The sequence below is a fragment of the Leucoraja erinacea genome, chromosome 18, assembly GCF_028641065.1.
Source record: "Leucoraja erinacea ecotype New England chromosome 18, Leri_hhj_1, whole genome shotgun sequence".
Classification (NCBI taxonomy): domain Eukaryota; kingdom Metazoa; phylum Chordata; class Chondrichthyes; order Rajiformes; family Rajidae; genus Leucoraja; species Leucoraja erinaceus.
This window is the reverse complement of record NC_073394.1, coordinates 13,251,155-13,278,305: the sequence shown is the minus strand read 5'-3', so window position 1 is coordinate 13,278,305 and position 27,151 is coordinate 13,251,155. Positions and strand designations below refer to the sequence as shown.

Below are 27,151 nucleotides of genomic sequence, written 5' to 3'. Positions count from 1 at the left end.
GTTGTTATGATTCTGCTTTGCACATTAAAAAAGCTTGTGTCCTTGAATGAATTGGTTGACGACACAACACGCAGGTTGTGTAACCAGTCCCATTTACTTTTTTAATTCCTGAAGAAAATTATAACTATGAAGTTTCTTGTCTCATTTAAGGTGACGACAACTCACATGCGAGATTCCTAAATGGGTCTTGTGACGTAGCTACAGAGTTCAAAGCCAATGAAAATTGCCTTAAATCATCTCTAGTATCACAGATATACAAGGCTGCAGGAACTTTAGTCTCATGTGAGGTAGACAAAAATGCTGCAGGAACTCAGCGGGTGAGGCAGCATCTATGGAGTGAACGAAATAGGCAACGTTTCGGGTCGAAACCCTTCTTCAGACCTTCTCATGTGAGGTATATGGTTATGTTTCAGAAGTAACAGTTTCATGCATGTGAGAAGCACCTGCCCCTGTACCTCCTCCCTCACCACTATCCAGGGACATAAACAACATTTCCAGTTGAGGCAGAGATTGACTTACTTCACCTCCAAGGCTGTCCATTGCTTTGGCTGCTCTCAAAGTGGCCGCCTGTACATTGGTGAGACCAAGCTCGGACCAGACGACCACCTGTGCTCTGTCCAGTATGTCTTTCTGAAGCTCTCAGTTGAAAGACATTTTAATTCATTTTCCCAACCCCACACCAACCTGACTGGCCTTGGTAGACAAATATGCTGGAGAAACTCAGCGGATGAGGCAGCATCTATGGAGCGAAGGAATAGGGAATAGGTGACATTTCGGGTCGGGACCCTTCTTCAAACTATCCTTGGCCTTAATGGCTTCTTCCACTACCAGAGTGATACCAAATATCAACTGAGGAACAGCAGCTCATATTCTCATGGGTAATCTACAACTCAACTGTCTGGACACTGAATTCCCCAATTTCAGGTAACCTGATCCCTCACTGTCCATTTCTCTCCTTCTTATTCCCACACTGTTCTTTTCAACCCCCTCCCCAAGCCGCCTATCATCCAGTCTCTTTTCCCCCACCTACCCACACCATCCGACAGCATAGTGGTGCATCTCCCATCAGTCTGAAGAAAGATTTTGGTCCGAAATGTTACCTCTTTCCTTCGCTCCATAGATGCTGCTGCACCCGCTGAGTTTCTCCAACATTTTTGTCTACCTTAGAGAAGTTTTCATGTAGTTATATATAGTACAGGTGAAAGTATTGCGTTCAGATTTGGTCTCTCAATGAGTTGATATCTGTGGTGAAGATACTGACATATAAAGGAAAGTTGTGCATACCTGCCGTATTCTCATTGGAGTATTGAGAATGAGAGGTGATCTAATTGAAGCATATAAGATTCAAGGGGAATTGAGAGAGTGGATGCTGAGAGGATGCTGGGGGTATCTAAAACAGGCGGCACTGTGGCACAGCGGTAGAGTTGCTGCTTTACAGCGCCAGAGACCGTGTTCGATCCTGACCATGGGTGCTGTCTGTATGGAGTTTGTACGTTCTCCCTGTGACGGGATGGGTTTTCTCCGGGTGCTCCAGTTGCTCCACACATTCAAAAGGCCTGCAGCTTTGTAGGTTAATTGACTTCTGTAAATAGCCCCTGGTGTGTAGGATACAAAACTGAGATAACATGGAACAAGTTCTGGGTGATTGGTGGTCAACGTGGTCTTGATGGGACAAAGGGATTGTTTCCACGCTGCATCGCTAAACTAAACAGACTATTGGGTTGTCATTTCAGAACAAAACATGTATATTTGTGAGGGAAATGAGGAAGAATTTCTCGTCTCAGGGGGTCACACATATCTGGGATTCTTGTATACCAAAGAGCTGTGGATATTGAGTTGTTGAATAGATACAAGGCTGAGACTGACTGACTTTTAAACTACATGGGAGTTGGCGGTGTGGTGAGATCACAGGAAAGTGGTTTTGAACCCAAGACTGCATCAGCCATGATTGTATGGAATGGGAGGGCAGACTCAAAAGGCTGACAGGACTAATCCTACTCATATATCTCGCCTTTTTATGTTCTTCACCTTTGGTGGGTCTGGTTTGCCAGTGAGTCATATTAGACAGTAACCCACAGATTAAGATGGAGGCGTTTGGCCCAATGTCTAAAAAGGGGTGTTTCTTGTCCAGTCTGTGGAACACCTCTTCCAATTTAGACTCACAATCACGAAGAGGACTCTGCAAGGATGATTGTGCAGAGAATGGTCTCTTTTACAGGTTTGGTGTCTGGATTGTGATTTTTCAGATTCTATTGTCATTGTGTTTCAGTTTATTGTTTTTGCACAAATGGCTGATTTGCTAACCCATTCGGAGGGTGGGTATAGTCATCACACTGTGCTGGGTCTGGAACCATATTTAGACTAGGCAGTGGATGCCACAAATGAACCAGATGAGTTCTCATGACGGCCCATGGTTTACGGCCACTGTCACTGAGACCAGTGGCGGACTGGGTCTAAAAATATCGGTTGCCAGGAGACAAAGGGGGCCCACTTCAACAGGGGCCCACTTGATATAGGGAGCCCACTTCATCAGGTGCCCACTTGCCATCGGGCAAGCTGACACCCTGGCCAGTCCGCCACTGATTGAGACTACCTGTGCTTTATTAATCTACTTCCAGACAGTGTAATAATCTTAACAGAAATTACCAGCTGTCCATATGGGATTTGATCTGGTATTGGGGGATTGTTTATCCTGGCCTTTGAAATATCATGGAAACATAATCAATGATTAACATTAATAAATGCTGGGTAGATTTAGGAAAAATGTTTTACTGTTATGGGAATGAAATGGGGGGGGGGTGATGGGAACATTGTGAATAGAGGCCATGTGAAGACGTCTAAATCTATATTAAGGCTTGTTGCAAAATTCATTCCGAACATCGTGTGGTAATGATGGCTTCAGATGACACAAAGAGGGAAAGTAGAGCGTTTTACAATCTTTTTTTCACAATCCACTGGATGACTTAAAAAAAAATCTTGAATTATGTTTTTTTTCCAACACTATATATATTATGCTTTCTCCCTTTCATGTGGCTATTTCGGTCCCCCGTTTGCAGAGGTAGCGAGCACTACGCCACCTGTGACAAAGATTACGATCAGCTTTATATTACTGCATAAGGTTTGGACGTTGAGAACTTTACGGTATATTGGATCACGTGAGCGGAGCTACAAGGTTGCGGGATTATTTTTAGAAGCAGATTGCAAGAAATTCACCATTTTAGAATGATATTAGTTCTGCCCACCGCCCCAAGCGACCCCCCCCCCCACCCACCTCAAAATAAACAAAACATGGGCATTAACGCTAACTTCGGGGAGAAACCCCTTTTTTTTAGTGGGGTAGCACACTAATTCCACTGCACTTTGCTTTGCAAATTGTCTGCCGCGTTTTCGGATTATTGCTTCGGACTATATTGATCAATCAGGTCGCACTGATGAGACAGAGCCGGGCTCTGCACTCCCGCCGTGGAGCGGTTATTTCACGTTATTTCACATCCCTTTCTCTCTCTGTTCGCGGGAAACCGCGGGGTGACTACAGGTCAGGGGCTCCTGGGACGGCGCAGGCTACTCCATTCACGCCGCTCGAGTCACTGTGGTTTCTTCTTCGACTGGGGCTATTGATAAAAAAAATTCCGGCGCTGAGTCGGAGGGAGGGAGGGCGGGCGCGGGGTAGATGGAACTCCATTTCTCCAATGTATGTCTGCGCAAATCATTAATGGGCGGCTGCACGGGGTTTCTGTGAATGAGTCGGATCTGCTGCCAGATACACACGTGAGGCACGTGTCCAGCATTTTTTTTAAAAATCCTTATAATTGCCATTGATATTTTTTAAATATTTATAGAATATTCCCCTGAAAAATAGCAGTTGCAATACAACCCTGAATTATTGACCCCCTTTCTCTATTTCCACTATACCCCCCTCCCCCTCCCCCCTCACGTCACGTTTATGGTCTTTTTTCAGATGTTCATTCATATTCTTCGTGCAGCACTGTATCCTAAAGGGCAAGGAATGCCAGTGATGTAGAAAGCTGCTGCATGCAATCGCTGTGCACGGGGACTATTTTTAGACAGGGAGAGAAAACATGTTTTTTGGGGGGGATTGGAGGGGAGGAGAGGGGGGGGGGGGGATTAAAAAAATCATTGCATGTGTTCTCGTGTGTGTGTTCAACTGCTTTTTGACATGGGTAGGGAGGGCGAGAGATTCCAGTGGTTGCTACCCGGTGCCAGCTGAAGGTCCGTGCAGTCTTTCTTTTCTGTTGAATTAATTTGATTCTATTTTTGAAACTCACAGTGTTTCTAAGGGAGACCTGGTGACGCAATGACGTCAATGCAGGTCAACAAGACACTGGAGGATCGGAGCAGCACCGCCAGGGTCTGGCTACTGTCAAATACTAAAACTCCCCACACATCCAACCCATCACACCCGGCTGCTACCCGAACATGTTTGTCGCCCACAAAATAGAAAGTATAAGCTAGCCGCGGAGGGGAAAGGAAAAAAAATGCAGCCTAGACAGACACACGGAGAGAGGTGAAATGCCGCTTTGCAGTTGAGCGAATATTTGAACAGCGAGATAGTAATGTCCGTGCTATTTGCTGGTTGTTTTGCTGTTTTCGTCTCGGTCGAATCTGGCACCGGACACAAAACGGGTCTGTCTACTAAGCATGCAGACTATCCCGTGAATTGCAGGCATTTGCTGCTGTGCACTTAAACGATTTCATTCTGTGCATTTCAAAGGTTATGGGGAACTCGCGTCGCCCGGATAGGAGAAATTCTCCGAAAGGTAGGCGTATAGAATATCGTGCATGAGTGTGTGTGTGTGTGTGCGTTTCGTATTTTTTTCAATAAAAAGCGTGCTCCGGAGGGCGACGTTTAATGGTAATGTGTTTGATGCGTGCATTTCATTGTTTTGGTATTTACAAAACAGCATTATGGGTTTGATAACATTTAAAACGACATTTGATCGCATCCACAGATACATAGTGTACTCTGTCATGACCATATCGCTGCGTCGCGTACTTGGCGAAATTGTGCAGGTATGTATTAGTTCACGGTGATCTTTGCAATATATTCATTTAATAACAGGAGGAGACGAGATCCAAAACCGACGAAACGAGGGGACTTGATGTAACAGCCAAAGTACCAACCATCCACTCCTACATTATAAAATGTGTTGTTATTACTCTTCACCTACAGGTACTGTTTGAATCAGTATTTTGTTTTGTTTTTCTGGTCCTTTACAGCTTTAACAAAAAATGTATGCTGACTGAGCTCAATGTGGGTAGTGAACCACACACTCCTAGTGACTCACTGATGGATGAGATTTCTTGACACCTCCTTGTGTTTTTAAGGATATTCACGCAGGTATCCATATACCGACGCCACTGCTCTAAATACAGCCCCAATGTTATCAGAATGTTTACGTATTGGCAACTTTTGATAACCACACGTACAAATATGTGTGCAGAAGCATTTACTCACGCAATGCAGTAAATGTCATTGGTTAGGATTGTCAGAAATCAGAACTAAATACTTTTTTTTATTACAGTCAGTCACAAAAAATTGAAATCACATATGTGTTGCAGAACAGGAGGTCGTTTACATCATCCAGTGCATATTCGCTCTTTGAAGGAGAAATCCAGTCAATCATAGAAACATAGAAATTAGGTGCAGGAGTAGGCCATTCGGCCCTTCGAGCCTGCACCGCCATTCAATATGATCATGGCTGATCATCCAACTCAGTATCCCGTACCTGCCTTCTCTCCATACCCCCTGATCCCCTTAGCCACAAGGGCCACATCTAACTCCCTCTTAAATATAGCCAATGAACTGGCCTCGACTACCCTCTGTGGCAGAGAGTTCCAGAGATTCACCACCAATCATCGTCCCTTCCCTCTCCCCACAGAACTCCAAGTGATTTCCTTTCAGATATTTATCCTGGTCTCTTATAGAGTCATAAAGTGATACAGTGTGGAAACAGACCCTTCAGCCCAACTTGCTCACACTGGCCAACATATCCCAACTACGCTAGTCCCACTTGCCTGCGTTTGGTCCATAGCCCTACAAACCTGTCCTATCCATGTACCTGTCTAACTGTTTCTTAAACGTTAGGATAGTTCCAGCCTCAACTATCTCCTCTGGCAGTTTGTTCCAGACATCCACCACCCTTTACGTTACCCCTCAGATTCCTATTAAATCTTTTCCCCTTCACGTTAAACCAATGGTCCTGGTCCTCGATTCAAGAGACTCTGTGCATTTACCCAAACTAATCCTCTCGATATTCCTTTTATACACCTCTATAAGATCACGACTGAATTTATTTCTAGGCACTCCAGCAGTGCACTAGACCCTAACGATACATTGTGTGAAAGGATTTTGCCTCACATCACCTTTTGTTCCTTAGTGAATCAATCTCATTTTATACCCCAATTTTCTGACGTCCTTACCCTTTGGAACAGTTTCTCCCTGTCTGCCCAGTATATACCCCTTATCTACATCTACCAGATTCTCTTGCAACCACCTCTGTTCCAATGACAACAACCACCATTTCTGCAGCAGCACACAGCTAATGTGAACTCCAGTTTAACTTTGCCCATGTAATGGATCTATTGAGAAAAAGAAACAGCTTGTTCCACCAATTAATATGCATTCAATGGGTGCATCTTGTGCTCCAGTTTTAGAATCAAGATGTTCTGCCCCCTTTCCTCCTGTTCAGAGTTACTAGAAAAAAAGCTGCAGGCTCATTTTTTTATTGGCCTGGTAGAATCACAGGGGGTCGTTCCCTCTGCATACCAACATCAGCAGCAAAAGAAGAATGACAGATTTGCATTTGGGTTCTTGTGCTATCATTCAATTTTATTTTTGATCAAAAGCATTGATACCCACAAGGAAAGGAGAGAACCCTTAAAATAGCAGGAGTGGGACACCAGGCCCCTGAAGTGTGTTCTGCCATTCAGTTTGATCATGGCTTGTCTCTGCCTGCTTCAACTCCTGCACCAATTTCGCATATCCCTCAGCCATAAGAAATAATAAGATCAGTAAACTGCCTATATAAACACCATTTATAGGCAGTCTATTCTCTCGAAGACCTCTATCCATGGTGTATGAAATTATGTTCTATACTTGTAATATGTATCTCTTCTTCCTTTCAGTCCAGAGGTAGATCTACACAAGAAGATCTCAAGGGATATGCATTACTTGTAAGGGTGGATGTGACTAAAGGGGTCTGAGAACCTGTACTAACTACAACAGAAAGAGACACAAAGGGATTTAGATTTTAAAAGTTGTTTCCTTTATTGAAAGGGCATTCAAACTTAATTGAGACAGTAACAGAAGCTTACAAATCACAGTCATCTTTTGACAAATGTTAAGATCGGAACTTATTCTATGATGCACTCAAGCAAAAATGCCAATATCGTGCAAATAACAACAGGTGTATTTAGCTGGAGTAAGGCAGTGGGTTAGGCAGTTTCTCTAGAGAAAAGGAATAGGTGACATTTCCGGTCGAGACCCTTCAGACAGAGGTCTGAAGAAGGGTCTTGACCCGGAACATCGCCTATTCCTTTACTCCAGAGATGCTGCCTGACCTGCTGCGTTGCTCCAGCTTTTTGTGTCTGTCTTTGGTTTAAACCAGTATCTGCACTTCCTCCCTACACAACAGGTCCAGTTATTTAACATATTCAACGTTACAATCCTATAACACTGGTGTTATCAACAAAAATGACATCAAGTTGCAAGAGAAATTCTCCCAGACGGATTAACAAAAGCTTTGCAAGAGAGACACGTTTTAAAAAGCACATTAACGAACAAGAAGGTGGCATGTATTAGATAAGAAATTCCAGAGCCGAGGGCTAAGGCAGTGAAATACACCACTGATAATATACTTAAAATAGAGATATGGAAGATCTCAGAATTGCCAGAGCAGAATGATCTTGAATTCTTTATGGATTGGAGATTGCAGAGTGGTAGAGTTGAAGTTATGGAGGAATTTAAATACAAAGATGAGAATTGTAAAACAGATGCATTATTGGACTAGGAACACGTGTAGATTAACAAACAGATGGATGAAGTTGTGAATAGGTGCGTTTCAGATGAAGAGTGGGAAGGAAAAGGCCATCTAGGAGAGTTTGGGAATTATTAATTCCAGAGACAATAAGACCACGAATGAGCATCTCAGCTGAGGAAAAGGTGAAGCAAGATGAACAATGCTATCTAGAGGAAGTTGGCAGCCTTAGTGTCAGTGAAAGCTCAACTCATAATCAGCTGGAGAGATAAAATTGTGATTCATTGGCCTTTCATTGAACACAAATCGCTCTGGATAATAATCTGATTCTAATAAAAACGATCTGTAGAAAATTGCTTTAAAATACCACATGAATTTTGTAGGAAGAAAAGATAAGGATAAATTAGATGAATAGTACAATTTTAAAGAGTGTACAGGAGAGTAGGTACTTGAACAACATGTGGTCATCTTTGACAGTGGCCGATGACGCCATGATAACTATCTGATTCATAGAAATAGTTGAAGAAATGTTAAAGTACAGTTGGAGGCCAATATGCTTAGGGAAGGGGGGGGGGGGGGGGGGGTCTACCCAATATATCACAATTCTAGCCTTAATTTCATAGCCATGCAGATCTTTTCGAGTACATATCCAGACACTGTTTAAAAGAGGACCTCTGCCTCTGCACGTCCTACACTTTCAGACTAAGTTCCTTCTGAATGCACTAATATCCCTAATTTCCACATTCTGAAAGAGTCAAAAGACACCAAGGGAGATTTTAGCAGAAAGGGGAGACTTAATTAATATGGACAGTGGAACGATTATGGGGCTGTTCCCCTTTGCGAATAATCCCCTCTGAGAGCAAGCTGCCAGGATATTTTATTGTTCAAAGTGACAAGGGGTCCTAACAGAGTAAATAAGAAGAGGGTACCTCCAACGTGGAGAGGGGCAGAAATGAGATATTTTAGATATTTGCTGTGTTCTGGCTTGAATGAAAAGATAGAGATGAACGATCTGATTGTAACATTCAGAAGGGGAATAGATACATATTTGGGGAAAACTGGCCGAAATAGGCATGGGGCAAGAGCAGAAGATAGGAATAGTTGGTTAGTTCAAACATCCAACACTTGTAGGATGTGTTATATGGTCTTCGCTGCTTCACGGTTCTGGTGGAGGCACTTTGGAACTGCGTGGAGTGATATTTATTGTATCCTTGGTACAATAAATGAGCTTCCAAAAAATAATATTGCGATCAACAAATTAAACTAACAGTTCCACATTTAACGATCTATGGTATTCTTGTGATTTGGCGAGTTCATCTCCCAGAAATGCTGGACTTCAGCACCACGATCAGCTACCACGGTTGTATCAAGCATTTTCGAAGTCCCACCCAGTGTAGACTACGAGATCCCATCTTTCGTGTTTCCAATGTGCGCGTAAACAGTTCAATATATAGACATTTCACTGTTTTTGGAAACTCTCAGAAATGTAATAATTCGCAGTGGATCACGTTGTCATATCATTGACAATAACACTACTGAGTGCGCGTACTTCTATTCCCGAGTTATAACAGTTTACTAGTGACAGGATTTGAAACAACTAAGCGCAACATAATAGTTTTGATGACCATCACATAATAGACAAAAATAATATACTAGTATTTTAGCCTTCCTCTCCAGTAAAAGTATGTGTTTTGATGTGCTCCGGGCTTCCTTCGCCGCTGCGTGCAATAATCCATCCTTTACATGAGTATTGTAATCGCCTCCACGACTTCGTACGTGCCTTATCTGTGTACTGCAAAGTTCGTAATTATAAAAACAGAATGGAAGAACCAAAGACACCCGTAAAGCTGCGATAGTCTGTCTAAATAGAGAAAGCACTTTGGATTTCCCCACACGTTGAAGCAGGAAGACTTGCTGTATATGTGCTGTACACCTGTGCACAGTGGGCTTTCTAAACCACACACTCGCAACATAATACATATTAATATACATGCTTCTGCTTATCGTTGGTTTTCAGTGTTTCAGGGGGAAAGAAAAACATTGTAACTACATGTATTTGCTGGGTACATGCTCGCTGTTCGTACAGTAGTGTTTGGACGACAGCGTCCGTGAGGAACTTTATTTAATGTTGTCAAATGTGATTTTGCAACTGCTGTCGATGCAAGCGAATGATCAATTACTCATTAAAGGTCTTTTGTGTCTTTGCATTTTCTTTGAATGTACCACAAAATCATTTTGAAAATTGAACATCAGAAATACACTGCGTGGATGTGTCTAAACTCATATGTCGGGGCCATTTAGTAAATCTCTGCAGTCGACAGCGTCTCATTTCAGAGCATGGACCTAACATTGGCTTAAAGAGTCTTAGCGTTCAATCAGGTTATTCTGGACTGTTTATTGATGGTTGTATATCATACAAGTGCTTTGAAGGTGGACGTGATCATGTATCTAACATTATAGAGGTGGTAAATACTTCTGTTGGGCTGCCTGTTGTCATATTAGAGGGGAATGTGTTCAGTGTTTAGAAAACACTTCATTGTGTTGTATCTTTATGGCTTGCATTTGCTTCTTCTGTGAACATAGAGGTAAAGGGCTTGAAAAATAACACGTTACGTGATGAAGATTGTCTTTTACCCTTATAAAAATACAAAATACAAATATAAGAATGAACCTGAACCTATAAACTACAAAATATAGAAGGTGGCTGACGTGAAGAAGAAGACTAGTTTTTCACATTAATGTCGCCTGTCTGACTGTGAAGAACAGTACTCTTTCCTTGATTTAAAAAAAAAGAAATGTTGGCAACTACATAGAGAGGGCATTCTAGGAGGGCATTGAACATTTTTATTTCAAATGCAATTTTAATTCAGGGTTTTCTCCCTGCAAAGCTCTGTGAGCTGATTCCGTGGGAGACTAAGCGAAGTGCGTGGGCGCAGAGAATAGAGAGGCAGAGGCAGAGCTTCAGTTATTTGCGTCACTGCAGGAGACGGTGCTGTTTGCCTGACAAATAGAGAGAATTAATCCCTACTTTATCAATATCTGTCTCCACTCCGATGCCCAAATACAAGAGGAAAGGTGCAGCTGGTGATGGGGTGTTTATATGGGCAGGTATCTATCTGTTCCCAGAAAATAATTGCAAGTTAAACCATTCCTACTGGCGACACACAATCAATCAAAGCGCACCCCTCTTTCCACCCAGGCCAAGTTATTGTGACCGTTTTTGTCTTAACTGTGAGCTTAATGCAAATGTTTTAGCGCTGGGAATCTGTATTCTCCAAAAGAATAGTCTTTTTTCTGATCATCTCCAGCCCCTGAAGAGACTATAAACGTGACGTCAATGGGAGAAGACTGACGCGGCCAAAAGAGAGGAAAAACTCAACCATCTGAGCACAAGCCACATAGAGCAGCTTTAATCGCTCTCGTTCTTGACATTTCTAGCTTCAAATGGACGCTATAAAGGGCAATTATCTCCCTTTTATCCCGACACCTCTATAGCAATAAATAAAGGTATTAAAAAAAAGCACGCACAATATTGGCTGGCGTGTTATAATGCTCTGGTGTGTGTGTGTGTGTGTGTGTGTTTTAATGTTGTTTTTCCACAAGTACTTCCAAGGAACATGCATTGCAGTGCGCTTGCAGTGTTGCACGTAAGGAACTTGCTGCAAGCGGGTTGATAAATATATATAAATATAAAACTACTTGCAGGGAGGACCTCATATGTACGCAGATACACAGCTCGGGTGAGATGTGCAATAATAACGGGAGTGTTAAAAAAAAAAGGCGTTGGGTTTAAAATCTCTGCAATGATGTAACTAAAGCGGTCAGATGCAAGTGGTGCAGAGATGGTAGGGGAAAAAAATCTCAATGTTCACTTAATGGTTTGTACGTCACGTTCCAGCAAAATGCCTCTGTGAGTAGTTTTTTTTGAGACCACATGCTAAAAATAGCAGCGGGGTTTGATCGCACTCCAGAAATAGACGGAGGGATTCACTTGTATAAAAAGAGAGCGCGGGTGGAGGAGTGCCTGAATGCGGCTGCTATAAATGCAACTCAATCAAGAAATTAATTATTGGAACCCTTTTTTCCCCCTCTCAGCAGATCAACCTTAAGCGACGGTAAGTAAGAGTTGCATGCACCGTTATTTCAAGCTTTATTCTGCATTAGGAAAAAAATAATGTTTTCTTTACCTGAGGAGAAACGTTGTTCACAAGCGTATTCAGAAGTAGACTGCATGCATACCTTTTAGCGTCTGCACATCCTACATGGTAGGTAGATAGAGAATCTCCCGAACGTTATATTTGTGAATCAATCGCGGTCGGGTCGCGTTCTCCGTCGGCGCTGTTCAGTCTCGTGTATTTTCTGCAGCTGAACGGAGCGGACTAGATCTGTTCCAAAGACAAGCCACAATGAGTGTAATAGTTTGTTATCACTCCTGGTTGCAAGCAGTTTCCGAGAAAGCTGAATGTGGAGAGCAACGAGAGCAGCAAATAGGTCTCCTGTACAATACATAGTGTATGGACGGTTTGAAGTGGCAGAATTATAAACTCGCATGTTTTAAGATTTCAAATACCAATACCGCTATTAATTATCTATTATAGTATTACTCCGACCTGGAATCTCAGATTATACTCGATAGGTGGTCGTGTTGGCAGAGTGTGTAGCAGTATATGGGGAGGGGCGTTATTCTAGAGCGTTTACATTCTAACTGTTGTAAAAACTTTTTCCTAAGATGCACCAAGCATCGTTTTCCTGGAGTTTTTGCAAAATCTTTGTATTTTAACACCGGTCCTTTGCGCGTTTCCCATCCAATTCCATTTTCAATGTGGATTTTGTACATGTGTACATTTGTCTTTTCTTCCCGCCTATACCTTTGAACCCACTACCGTGTGGTGGTTTACAGGAGAGGAGTCTATAGGGTGCTTTATTTAGCTCCCATCTCTCGCGTCATCCTTTATTTTTGTCCCACTATGGCTCGTTCCACCGTGCATCACACTTCTCCTCTCACTTTGTTGTTCTTAGTCATATGCCGATAAACTAAGTGGGTGGAATCACTATTTTGACGACGTTGTTCTTGAGAAGCTGTATGGACTGAACTACATATCCAAGCGCTGCCACGGCCGACACTAATCTGACCCAGTGCACTCGACGATGCTGCTGGCAACAAGGTTGGGATGCATTACTACCATATATTAAACCACATATAGGGTAGGGATTGGAAATATCGACAAACACAAATTGACATCGGTCTTCCAATCAGCCAGATTGTGGTCACTGCTAACTAGTCGAAAATCTCTCTCTCTCTCTCTCTATCTATCTATCTATCTATCTATCTATCTATCTATCTATCTATCTATCTATCTATCTATCTATCTATCTATCTATCTATCTATCCATCTATCCCTCTATCTATCCCTCTATCTATCCCTCTATCTATCCCTCTATCTATCCCTCTATCTATCCCTCTATCTATCCCTCTATCTATCCCTCTATCTATCCCTCTATCTATCTATCCCTATCCCTCTATCTCTATCTCTATCCCTCTATCTGTCTATCCCTCTATCCTTCTATCCATCCATCTATCTCGCTCTCCCCCCCCCCCCCCCCCTCTCTCTATCTTTATCTCTCTCCCTCCCTCCCCCCAACCCCCCCCCCCCCCTCTCTCTCTCTCTCTCCCTACCACCACGACAATATGAAGATATTTGGAGCACGTAGAGTTCAAACATAAGCATAAATTGATTTGGTTCGAAATGCAAAATAAGTATTTTGACTGCATGAATCTTGAGCCAGATGGGCGAAGATCTGCTTGTCCACGTAAGCATCAAGTAAACACATTGAAGCCATTGATATATGCGAGGATGTGTATCTTACTCAGCAGTAAAACTCAAATCAAAATTAATAATGTTACGGGTATATTTATGGAATGTTCGCGACAGATTCAATGCTAGGCAGCAGACACATATAATGGAATCTACTGCAGATAGGAGGATAGTGAGACAAATACGCATCATCGAAGCAAATGTGCTAGTCGTCATCCAGAAACATACAAGGTAAAAAGGACGCGCATGTAATCTACATTTGCAGACAGCAGTATCATTCCGTAAATAAACACACGCTGACTAATTTGCACCAACACCCACCTTATGTTACAGACCCGCGGCGTTTACATGGTCATAGTGAGCAACGTATAACAAGCCAGCCAGCGCCAACGTTCAACAATCCGTGGCTGTATATGCTCTGTTACCGAGGGTGCTGTATATACGTGTTTTACTAGTTTGCCAGATAGAAATAAATAACCAAGCGCATCGTCTCCTTCTCAGTGTCACGGTCTGGAGGTGCCTTTCCAGCGCTTCGTTGCTTCTTTCTTGGTGTAATTCAGAACCTCGGCTCATTGTTATTAGTATATTAAATAATTCAGAGTGGCGATGTGAATTCTCCACTCCGATGAAGGAACAGCATGGTTTCAAAGTCGTGACTGTTAAGTGAGTAATCTGCGTGGATGCGTCATGGCTGCAGTCACAGTTCACTCGGAACTGAGGAAAATCGTGACTTTCTTGATACGTTCCCTAAATGAAAGACTCCCAATCAGAACTTTGCCAAACAAGACCGCTGCGCGTCGGGGCGATCCGTTCGGGTTCCTTTTATTATCTTCAACAATTGGAGGAGGCTGGTCCCAGAATACATAATTACTGAGATCGTGACCCTCCCACACAGTATAATAACTTATATACTTTCTGTGGGGGGGAAAACATTTTTAGTTTACAATTTCTGCCGACGCTCTAACGTGCTAAACCCAAGGCTGAACGAGGAGCATTAAGGTAAGCTGGATCAAGACTATTCCAAATCATTGTTCTTAGTCATTTTTCTTTGGTGCTTGCATTATGTGTGGACTCATCATAGTCAGTAGTCACCTGAATGGTGACCTCAAGAGTCCTCCTTATTTTTTAAATTAAGTATGATAATATAAGCTTTGGGGCACATCAAAGTCAACTACGATATTCCTCTGCAACCCTTGACAAAAAGACGTCTTCCTGGTGCAGGTGATGTTTAAAAACAGTGGGGTTTTTTCTTTGTTTGGAGAGAAGTACAGCCTTTTGAAACTGCGCCGTCTTTACGTGTAGCTCAGCCTGGAACGTCGTATGATCAGACAAAGACCACCGCGCCGCAGAAAAGAGTTATTACTTATCATTAAAACTTCACCCGCTCTTTCTGGCTTTCCCCGAAGCCCACGTTGCACGTCCTGCAAACCCCCTTACGTCTGAAGAAGGGCCTCGACCCGAAACGTCACCCATTCCTTGAGATGCTGCCTGTCCCGCTGAGTTACTCCAGCGTTTTGTGTCTGACTTCGGTGTAAACCAGCATCTGCATTCCCCAACCCCCCCACGCTCCCCGCCCCCCGGCCCGTTGTTTGGGACTTTCACCCGGGTTCTTGGCGAATGTGAGCTCATGTATATAAACAGTGACACCACACTGTGTGCGGTTGCTCACCCTCCAGCTCCAGTTCACGGCCCCGCTGCCTCGCTGCTGGTTTTTGGTGACCAGGCGTCGTGCGAAGGGAGGCGATCCTTGCTTCTTCGCCAATGGCCGGGGGATTGATGTCCGCCGCGGAGACCTGTTTAATTGGGAGTGTGTCTTGTTTTGAAAGGGGGGCCCTTGAAATGAGCTCTTTCCAGATTGGATGATGACGATTCGGTGGATACCAATGAGCTTGCGCGCCAGTCTCTATTTATTTACTGGTCAGGGCGCAAGTACTTCTTTTACGCAGCGCCACCGGTCTGCGGTACAGACTCCACTTGGAAAAGATCGTGATCCTCGCTAGGATGGAAGTCAATCTCTCCACCATCTCGGCTCTCTCCTTCCGTATACACATATAGACACATCTACCTTGGTCCCTCGCTCCATCTCCTGCCCTCTCTTTCTGTGTGTGAGTGCGTGTGTGTGTGTGCTGAAACATATAGAGCTTGCTCCACGCCGTGTCTGTGGGGTGAAGCAATGAGGGAAAACCTGGATGGTCAGGATGGCGATGGATGTGCTAGACCCACAGACAGCGAGGAGCGGACCCCTCCCCGAGTCCAACGCCAGCGATCGCCTCTCCACCTGAACACAGCGAGCAGTCAGTCTCAGCATCTGCGCCTCCTGGAACACATCGTGGAGTGTCTCAGCCTTCCCCCCTCTATCTCTCTCTCTGCTGAAACAACCGGATCCCCCCGCCGACGCCGACGCCGCCGCCGCCAGTGGACCTTGTCTCTCTCGAATCTTTTTGCGGTCTGGGCTTGCTGTATGTAACTATGTAGCCAGGAAGCCCTTACCCCAAAAAGCATTTGCGGGAGACGCTGTCATCGAGGATGTTCTGGGCGTGTGTGAGGATGGGGGGGTGGAGAGGGGACGCTGTGGCTGGCAACTACGGGCGCCGCCGCCGCCGCCGCCGCTACTCTACGGGAGACCAGCCCCAGCCTCCGCTCGCCAGCCGTCTGCAGCCCGTCTCAGCAGCTCGCCGGGCACCCTAACTTCCCAGCAGCTCACACACGAACCCCCCCCCCCCCCCCCCCCCCCCAATCTCTCAGCTACCCTGCCCAGAACTTCCCCATCCCTCAAGGTGGCACAGATAAGCCAATGGTCAACAAATCAGCCAGGCGCCGCCAGAAAGGAGAACGGACTTTTTAAACAAGAGGGAACAAAAAGTTTCTTTTTTTTCTCTCTTTCGCAGGAACATCAGTTGTTCCCAAATAGCGTCAATAAACAGTTCATTCACAGTCTGCCGTTGACGAGCTGTGTGTGTGTGTGTGAACGAGTCGGACAAAATGGCTGTAAAAAGCCCACATTCAAAACGTAGCGATATAGCAAACTCCGGCAGTGTTTGCAGTTTTAGTTCATTGCTTAATCAAGATAAAGGGGAAAGCCAAAATACATAAGGAAATGGTGCAAAAGTTCGAAACTTTTCCAATAAATGATGACCCAAGGAGTGCATGCCACTGTTCGCGGCAATGTGCACTGCTCGGCTGTACAATTCCCGTCGTAGTTCAGCCGTATCTCTTTTATTTTAAAAAAAAACTCATTTGTAATTGTAAAGCTTCGCTTCATTGGGTTAGATCGTCTCCCAAAGCGGCCTTACTGTTAAAATAAAGAGATGGTTAGGCTGGCACGGTTCAGCGAAAGCAAAGATCGAGACGATGCCTGCTACTCACTACACGAGCCCTGAAGCTTCGAGGGTTGCTGTAGATTATAGCAATAATAGAGGCGGCTTGCACCGTGCAAAATTTGACACCTTAAGAGGTCCGTGTATGTACATCGTGAGTGTATGGTACAGGGAGCGTTGTAGTGAGACAAGTTCCATTTTAATTACTTGGGGAGTTGAATAGGGGAATTAAAAAAAAGTGAAGTGCTATTAGACTTAAAGAGACCAATTCTGTTCTTTTAGTATAAGACTGGAAAATCGGACAGCACGTGTATAAGGGGTATCGTTCTATCTATTTCTAATTTAAATGATGTCTAAATAGTACATTATTTAATGCTGAAAATCGATATTGCCTATCTTGCTGTGAAGCCTTTGTTGAAGTTCAAGAATGTTACTTGAATGAGACATTAAAGGTTGAGTAAATAGTCCTTCAGTAAGTACCAGGGTAGGAGGTTTTGAATGTACACAGGGACTAACAAATGGTGAGTTTGGATGAGGGCAATAAAGCAAAACTATGTATGTGGGTTATTTTTGTGAGACCTAGTGGAAGTTTATAGTGAAGATGACTGCTGACAGATTAGCTGTATGTTTGAGGTTACAACAACCTTCACTGTACAGTGTTTAAGAAGGAACTGCAGATGCTGGAAAATCGAAGGTACACAAAAAAGCTGGGGAAACTCAGCAGGTGCAGCAGCATCTATGGAGCGAAGGAGATAGGCAACGTTTCGTGCCGAAACGTTGCCTATCTCCTTCGTTCCATAGATGCTGCTGCACCTGCTGAGTTTCCCCAGCTTTTTTGTGTACCTTCACTGTACAGTGATGTTTTATGTGACACGCCATCCTCTATCGGACCAATTAGCACCCATTTAAAACGATTAAACGAGTTTGTCGTCCTTCCACTTCCCCATAACAAAGCTAACCAGTACAGATTCTGACTTCTGACTGAACCAATATAGATCCTGGTGTCCTCGGCAGTTTTAACTTACAGTAAGCATAGATACAAGAATTACAATAGATGCAAGAAGCTGGAATATCTCAGCGGGTCTGACAGCATCTCTGGAGAAAAGGAATAGGTAACAGAATCAGTCTGAAGAAGGGTCTCGACCCGAAACGTTACCTATTCCTTTTCTCCAGAGATGCTGTCTGACCCGCTGAGTTACTCCAGCTTTTTGTGTCTATTTTCGGTTTAAACCAGCATCTGCTTCGATTTAAACCAGTTCCTTCCTAAACACGACTTGTAATGTTTTGATGATTTGATTCTAAAAAGGGGAAAATAACTGAAAACCATATCAAGGAAGTGATTTAAGTAATACAGAAAAGGCAGAGTAATATGAAAGTAAAATGTTTTATTCCTTGCATGCCCATCTCAAGCTAAAATTATCTAGTTTACAAACTTGCAACTTCCACACCAATTATGAAGATATTACGTAAGAAGTAATGGACTTACGTCTTAGCATTTCAATGCACAAAACAACCAGTTTATAGCACATTTCAGAAGGGCATCACGAGGATGTGTTGTAACTGTATGTAGATTGAAGTAATTGCAAACAAAGGTACTAATGTAGGTTTGTATCTAATAATAAATATATATTTACTTTGAACCATATATAGTAGGAATGTTTATTCTAGAAAAGGCATTTGCCAATTTCACTGAATAATTTTGATGTCCTTTCTATTTAGAATTTCTTATCCTCATCTACATCACCCACTCTCATGCTGCCAGGGATAGTACCCTGGCCAGTAATTATATTGTCTTCCATAGATGCCACATTGCCTTTTATTTTTCTTGCTTGAATGTCCTTCTGTCCAATAACGATTTTTACGTGGTTTGCTCATCATCTCTCCAGTGCTTTTTTTTCAGCCACGCTCTAATATTTTCACACAGCATAGGAAGCCATTGGGCCCATCAAGTCTATGTTGGTTCTCAGAGTAATCCCATCAATTCTATTTCACCGCTTGTTTTCCTGCAACCTATTCTCCCTCACACACCCATTAAGCCTGATTTTCCTATTCATTCAACTACATGAGGCATAGTTTGGATTAACCGATTACCCCAACTAGACAGCAATTCTTTGTGATGTGGGAAAAAGCCAGAGCTGCCTTTCTGGAAACCCACACAGAGAAGTGCAAACTCCACGAGGTCAAAATTGAACCCGGGTCAATTGAGTTGTGAAGCACTAGCACTAGCAGGATAAGTTAAGAGGTGAAGCTCCTTTAACACAAATTTTTGTATATATATATATCTATCTATATATGTGGCCAATTTGAACTCAATCTATCCTGACCACGAATCAGATCTATAGTATTTAACCTGAGAATCAGTGACTTACTTATGGAACACAGTATCTCGGTGTATCACAGTATCTGAAGCTCGGAATCCAGCACATCGGTTCTAAGCCAAATATCCCCAGGTTGCAGTTACAGTCTGGGTATGTTGTTGCACAAACCTTACCACTCTCCACAATCTCACACAGTTACTGAAACAACAGTTCACTTGCTCTGCCATCTCTATTTTATTTTAACGTTTTATTTATTTAGATCATTAGTATTCTTAAGATTTGGAATATTATCATTACATTTTCTATATGCACTTTAGTTTTTAATCTGGTTAGTAATCTTGTATGCATTACTAACTCCAGTTATGTACTTTTAGATCTTTACTGCAGTTTAGGCCACATCTCATGGGTTCTTATTCAAAACTACAGCAAAAGCAACATTAAAATTAACCTCCATTTTCTTTCAGGTGATTCGGGGCTTATATTTCAGAACTGAAATGTCAACCATGTGATCTGAGGTAAACAAGTGGTTCGGAGAGGTGAGATGAGAGTGGATGATAGGGGGAAGGAATTCTAAATTGAAAGAATGTTAATATTATATTCAGTGCTATTGTAAACGGGTCTCTTGGTGTGCATAGTGTGCATAAGCAGCAAATGCGGACCGATCCTCCAGAACATTAATGTAGTTGGTGGAACTATGTTAACTAAAAAGGCTTGGATTTTAGGCCTTCAATATTTAAAAATGCACCATTTGGACAATCTAGCAGTTATTATTAGAATTACTTTTTTTCTACACAACAAATATGTTCTCATAACATAATTTCATTTTCTTACTGTACATGTATCATATTTACAACGTCTAAACACCCCAGATTAAACTTGTGTTTTTTAAATTAATGAATTTATACTGTCTCCGCAACATGGTTATTTTCAATATTCAAGCTCATATTATTGGTAGAACTTAAACTTTAGTGATCCACTAGAAAATAACTTGATTTTTAAAAATATATTAATCACAGAAAAACTTGCAATCTATCAGAGTAATTAAATCATCTTTCTTCTCAGAAATAAATGTGTAGCCAACATTATACTGGAAGATTTTTAAGTTCTGAAGAATTTTCCATGTTTCATTTGTGCTACGCCCCTGTAAACAATAACTTTATAACCTAGTATTATCTCTGCAGGCACACAGGCTATCTTTGCAATGTTCTGTTTTATTATTTAACCTACAGATGGTGTACACATATTTAAAAAGTCAGGATATCTGGAAGCGAATTAGTGTTGAAAACATTATATTTTTAAAATTGAAGAAACTTGTACTGAAGAAATTATAATTTCACAGAATCCAATGACAAAATCCAATGTCGTAAGAAACATAATATGGGTCAAACCTTTGCAGACATTTAAGTTTGTTTAATTAGTTTGACGTATAGTATGTTCACTAAATTATTCCTTTTTACTCCGTGTAATCAATAAATCACCATGGGAAAATGATTATATTCTCTGTTGGTTGATCAAATAATAAAAATAACAGACTTTAGAGACATTTCATATATGATGAAGATTATGGCATAACTGTCTAGTTTCGGCTTTCTTGGTGAAGTAGCTCCACATTTAAGGTTAATGTTTTATAATACCTTATGCTATTTTAGGACTTTTGCACACATTGGACCATAAAACTTTATAATAATATTTTGCACGTTTGTACCCAATGAATCAGACCAACAGTTTGTTGACAATAGTGGTGCAGTATATTTAATGCTCAATGAACCCAAGATCATTGCAAGAATCTATAATCCAACACTGGTTTATACGTAAAATTGACACCAAATGCTGGAGAAACAGCGGGTCAGACGGCTTCGCTGGAGAAAAGATATAGCTGATGTTTCGGTTCGAGACCCTTCTTCAGACATTTTTCAGGTTTATACAATATTATTTGCCAGGTCATGATCATGACACATTTCTATGTGCAAAATAATTCAGCAATTGTATCAATTGAAACTAATTCTTCATAAAGTTATGAACAATTGTAGAAATGCCCCTCTGAAGACAGATTAATGAAACAATCTCAGGAATTCATGTTCAAATCAACCAGGCTTAAAATAAATACAGCTCTCTTGTGTCATTATGTCAAACATTATAATTTTCCATGCATTTTAGTTGAAAAGAGGCTCGAACTGAAATTTTGGAATTCATCTTCTAAAAACCAAGTAAAGGTTTCTGGAAGTCATTTTGTTTAGCTCTGAAGTTTTAAAGTTAAAATTATCTTTAAAAATTGTTTTTCTTTCCTATTAGCTACTATATTTATTTTTTATCTCCATGCAGTATATGTTCATATATATCCTGCTTCTGAAATTTGGTCAGATAAGGTTAAGACTTATATTAACATAGAGAATAAACGTCATACTTGCACAGACTGTGCGGCACAGTGGAGCAGGTGATATCTGAGTGGTCTTTACACATGTGTTTCCACTCACATCCTAAGGACATGTGAGTTTGCCGGTTAATTGCCCTCTGTAAAAAAATTCCCCCTAATGTTTAGTGAGTGAATGAAAAACTGGGATATCATAGAACTAGTGTGAATGGGTGATCGATGGCTGGTATAGACTCAGTGGGCCGAAAGGCTGATTTCCACAGTGTACCTCTAAACTAAACTAAACTAAACTAAACACAGAAATTGTGACAACATTAGAATCAAAATGTTCCTTGGAAGGAATCAGGTAAGAACAGATATATGATACAGATTATTTTGTGTCGTTTCTATTCTAAATGTCCTGCAGACACCAACTGACACATTGTAGACACAAGAATATGCAGATGCTGATTTACAAAAAAAGACACAAAGTGCTGGAGTAACTCAGCGAGTTGGGCAACATCTCTCGAGAATATGGATAGGTGGCGTTTTTGGTCTGGTCTAAAGATGGGTCCCGACCCGAAACGTCACCTATCCATTTTCTCCAGAGATGTTGCTTGACCCACTGAGTTATCCGGCACTTTGTGTTACTTACAATACTGCTCTAGGATACATTTTAAAAGATTTTATAACTTTAAAACTAATGACACGTTTACTTCAAAAAACATTTTCTCTGACAGTAACTGGTATTTTACGGAATGAGCCTGTATGTTAACTACTTTTGGATGCTTGGATGAACAGAAATTATGATAGAGAGATAGTTTTGCAATCTAACCACTATGCACAGTTGAAAAAGGTAAATCATATTTTGAGGAATAGAATCCTACAGCTCTTTTCCTTTTTTATCTACACACACTACACGTTTCCTTATTCTTTACTATCTCCCCCCTTATTTTTTCTTATTTCTCTCTTTAAAAAATAAAAAATGAAGTTGTACAGAGAATGTATTCTGTTAACATATATTAGGCACCTGTAAAAACGTACCACTGTATTGTACTTACTTCTAATAAAATATATATTTTTTAAAGAATCCTACAGCTCCACAACTAAACATTTCCCTTTCTTGTTATAAAAAGCACAATTGAGTGATTAGTAATGAAAACAAATATGATAGACTTTAAGAAAGGTCAAGGGAGTATACGATTTATGCCAGAGCATTGAAATGTGGAGTAAATTTGCTTTCTGAGCTGCAAATATAAACGTTAAAATTTGTAGATCCTGTAAAGTAACTGTTTTGCTTTATAGGTTTCCACAACTCTTATTTTGGGTGGAGTAGCGAATCTTTAATATAACTCCAATTGCTATCAGTACCCAATAATATCTATGCTGTTTATGTCGAAAAACATATTTGTCATTTTTCCCTTAAAATAAAAAAGAATTAACTCTTTACAAGATTCAATGAACTAGCTATTCACCGAGGATATATTACCATGATGTTACGATATATTACAAATGATGATTGAGTACCACACACAAGTTCCAAACAGAATGGTAGATTGCCGTAAGTCGTGAACGATCTAGGTGAAAAAGAAATAAAAGTATCTAAAAATAGCCAGAACATTACTTAAAAGATGCATATTAGTAACATTCTTGCAGGTAAGAAGTGTTAGAGTGACGGTACCTAAATGACAAGGTCTTGCAACATTGATTCTGGACGTCAGATACTGACGTAGGCAAGGGAGTTGGGGGATGCAGGGTGGGGTTGAGGTAGTGCAAGACTGAAGGAAGAGACCACAATAAAAATTAGACCAGAATTCTTCCCTTCCCAGATAGTACTTGCCACAATCCATCTTTAACCAAATTGAATGCAATAACTGACGTAATTTGAAAGAGAATCCCAAATAAATAATATCTGGGACAATCAGCAATAACATTGATAGTAATTCATAATTGCTCTTAAGTTGTATAAGAAATGATGAAGTAGTTCGACTTAACCATTTGGCTGATCATTTATAAAGACTGGGAATAAATACGTTTTGGGGGGTATTTTTCTACATTTCAAACAAGTGATTTAGTGAGAAACACCTATGTAATGAAGGCAGGTGAGAGCAATTGACTGTAATATTTGTTGATTGCTTGCTAGGGCACAAGCATATCGTTTTTTTTGTACTATGTTCTTCATGGAAATGCCATTCCGAAGTATTTATTCCAAGTGATGTGAAATAGCATTGTACCTTTTCTGAAAAGAAACAAAGAAAGTAGGAAAGGTTGTGATCTAGAATTAATAGAATAAGTTAATTGAGAATGTATTTTTATGTTTTGGTCAAATGTCTATAAGAAGGGATGGAAGATACAATTGAATTGAGCTGGCTTTTTCTATTTAAATCCATTTGTCTTAATTTACTGATAGATGTTGTAAATAAATGGACTTTCAATTCTTAAAACAACCAATTTTGCATAACCTAATGTAATTACCTTTGTAAATCCATGAGCAAATTGTAGTTTATGACAAGATTGTTATTCATTTTAACCCCATAAAGGCACTTAAACTATATTCTTTTGCTAATACCCACCAAGTGATTTATTTTTACATCGGCGATGATAAATGGTTTAAAAAAAAAAGGTAGTGGAAAGATCTATCATAAAACTCAGATATTCTCGCTGTTCTGTGAATACTCTTTTAATTTTTTTCTTAGCTTGTTACCAATTGAACTTTTTTTTCTAGGTCAGAAAAGAGAATCTATTTAGGAAAGCTATGGAGAGACTAGGCATTCGAATTGTTTCTTTTTTAGGTGAAACAAATGTCTGTTATCTGATGAAGATGATATTTTCAAGTTAAATAAATGGTACTAAGGAAATTAATGCCACAAACCCGTTATTGTGATCCTCACCTGAATATAACATGAAACCTACAATAAATTGTGTGCTTTGAAAATTCTGCTCCTGGAATTTTAGAATGAATTGCTTAAAAAGGTTGAGATTAAATGTTTTGAAGGAATAATTTCATAGTTTTAAATTGAATAATTTGTATTAGTATGCTGTGAAAGAAATGTGTATACATAACATCTTCAGATAAAGTTTGTTTACCTTAAAGTCGTGCCTAAAGTGTCAGTAACAATACATTTAAGGTTATTTCCTCACTTAGTATTAAAAACATTAGCACTAAAATGAGAGAGAATATTGCATGTGTATTGCAGTAATATTGTTGTGTGAGTTTTGCATGATTTATATAGATTTAGTTTTAAAGTAATTTTATCTGAAAACTTAGGGAAGAAATTGCTTTACATGATCTGTTTATAAATTATATTGAGCAGGAAAATAGCAGACGTGTATTTTTTCACCTAATTTTGAATTAAGTAATTTAGAATGCAGATACACTGCATTAGGGTGTTCATGAATGAGGGAAATGTACAATGAACTACAGTCTTCCTCATTGTGGATCTTTTATTATTTTCCACTGAGAAAGTTGAGAGGACAAATCTATTATTTCACCTTCCCTACGGCCAAACGACCTTCTGCTGTTCACCATAGAAACATAGAAAATAGGTGCAGGAGTAGGCCATTTGGCCCTTCGAGCCAGCACCGTCATTCAATATGATCATGGTTGATCATCCAAAATCAGAACCCCATCTTGGGTAAATTATAGAACGAACACTTGGACTAGACAGCGGCCAATTGCTGCAGCCCATGGAACTAGTTTTTCAGCCAATTTTGATGACTTAAAGGAACAAAGATGAAAAGTAGGAAAAAAATTGAAAGAGGGAATATTGGTATCTGTGTCATAAGTTTGTTCTGTTTCTTAGGCAATCGCTCACGACCAAGGATGACTTGCTTCCTCTTCGGCTCCGTGGTTTTCAGGATGACTGATAAGGTAAACCATGAGCTTTGTGACAGTTGTGACGTCTTGACCTGCAAACACTCTTTTATCCTAATAGACAATGGCAATGATGGGGCACTGAAAATAATGGTAAATCCCATCATAAATGGCTGTCTTTAAACAGTACATCAATGTCTTCAAGTAATGGGAGGCAATTTGTGGTTTCTGGGGTCTCAGTGTGGATCTTTGTTTTGGAGATTGGTGTTGTGGCAATGGGAATAGATTGGGATATTGGCTCATGGTCTACTGGGCAGCTGTGATCCTTGTTCACCTGCAAATGTCTGACAGAACGTGCTTACAACAAGCAGTGCAGAGCACTGGAGAGGTATGGGCAATGTTCTCGGCACAAGATCTTCTACATCTACTCACAGGACAACCAAACCTACATCAGCCAAGCCAACAAGCCTAGCACTGAAACTCTAATTATACTCTGTCCACTCGAAATGCAGATCATATCATTTGTTTTGCAGACATGAAGCATAAGGTCTACTCTTTCATGCACTTCCATGAATGAGTCAACAATCACTTGGAGCTCAGTCTCCAAATGTGCACACATGCAAGCATCCTCTGAATATTGCAGCTATAAGAAGTTGGGTTGGCAATGGTTTTGGAGTGGAGACGTCATAGGGATTGAACTGTATCCAATGTATCATGTAGATTAACTCCTCTCCAGCAGGAATTTTATATGGAAGTTAGGTGCAACCTTTCTGCAAGAAAGATTGGGACAAGTGCTGGAGAAATGTCACACTGAGCACTGAGCTTGAGTTTTTTGTAGATGATTATGACTTGCATCCTATCATGAAGCAAATATAAAATTACACGTTTCTGTAGCCTATTAGATTTGTAAAGGATGTTTCACAGGCCTCTTAACTGATGGAATAAGAGGCTCTTGGGAGGTCAGATGGGCCCTTATAATATTTTTCTTGGGGTGCAGGGTGAATATTATATCCACCGTAGCGTTAGCTAGATGAATCTATACTATGATTTGAGGGGCAACTCTTCTGCCGCAGATAGGATGCACTTAGGAAAATCCAATGATGACTTTCCCTGTGTTAGAGAGTAGAGGGACCTCTCTTTGGGTTCTATGGGTAGATTTGTCTCTTTGCTTGACAGTGGTCATGTTACAGCACATCCAAGGTCTCTGGTATGCCCTGCTCTTCCCAGTGGTGAATTTATGGCTGATTTTCATTTGCACCACTTTTTCAAACTTCAGCAGGATACAGTCAACTCGTGAAGTCTGTTCCCAAGGTCTTGTTGATCATGGCTGTACCAGGTAGTTTGCAATAAAAATTGAGTCAAAGATGCTTATGTCAAGAGCTGAGACATGTTCAAGAATTGCCACTGATAGTCTCTCAGACCTTGAGAAATTCACCTCCATTCTTGGTTCTCAGTGAAGATCATCCTTGTGTGTTTGCGCAGTAAATGGCCGTAACAGCAAGAAGATCCCAGGTTTTTCCAGGTTATCAGTGAATTGCT

General features: G+C 41.1%; 1 long non-coding RNA gene across 1 annotated transcript; it reads left to right on the top strand.

The window, feature by feature from the left end:
- The first annotated feature begins 4,202 nt into the window (after positions 1–4,202).
- Positions 4,203–25,674, top strand: LOC129705679 (uncharacterized). The gene is made up of 6 exons (XR_008724941.1): positions 4,203–4,525; positions 4,733–4,778; positions 5,081–5,191; positions 11,306–12,112; positions 19,913–19,984; positions 25,602–25,674. It is a non-coding gene; the product is annotated as an uncharacterized LOC129705679 (long non-coding RNA).
- Positions 25,675–27,151: the final 1,477 nt, after the last annotated feature.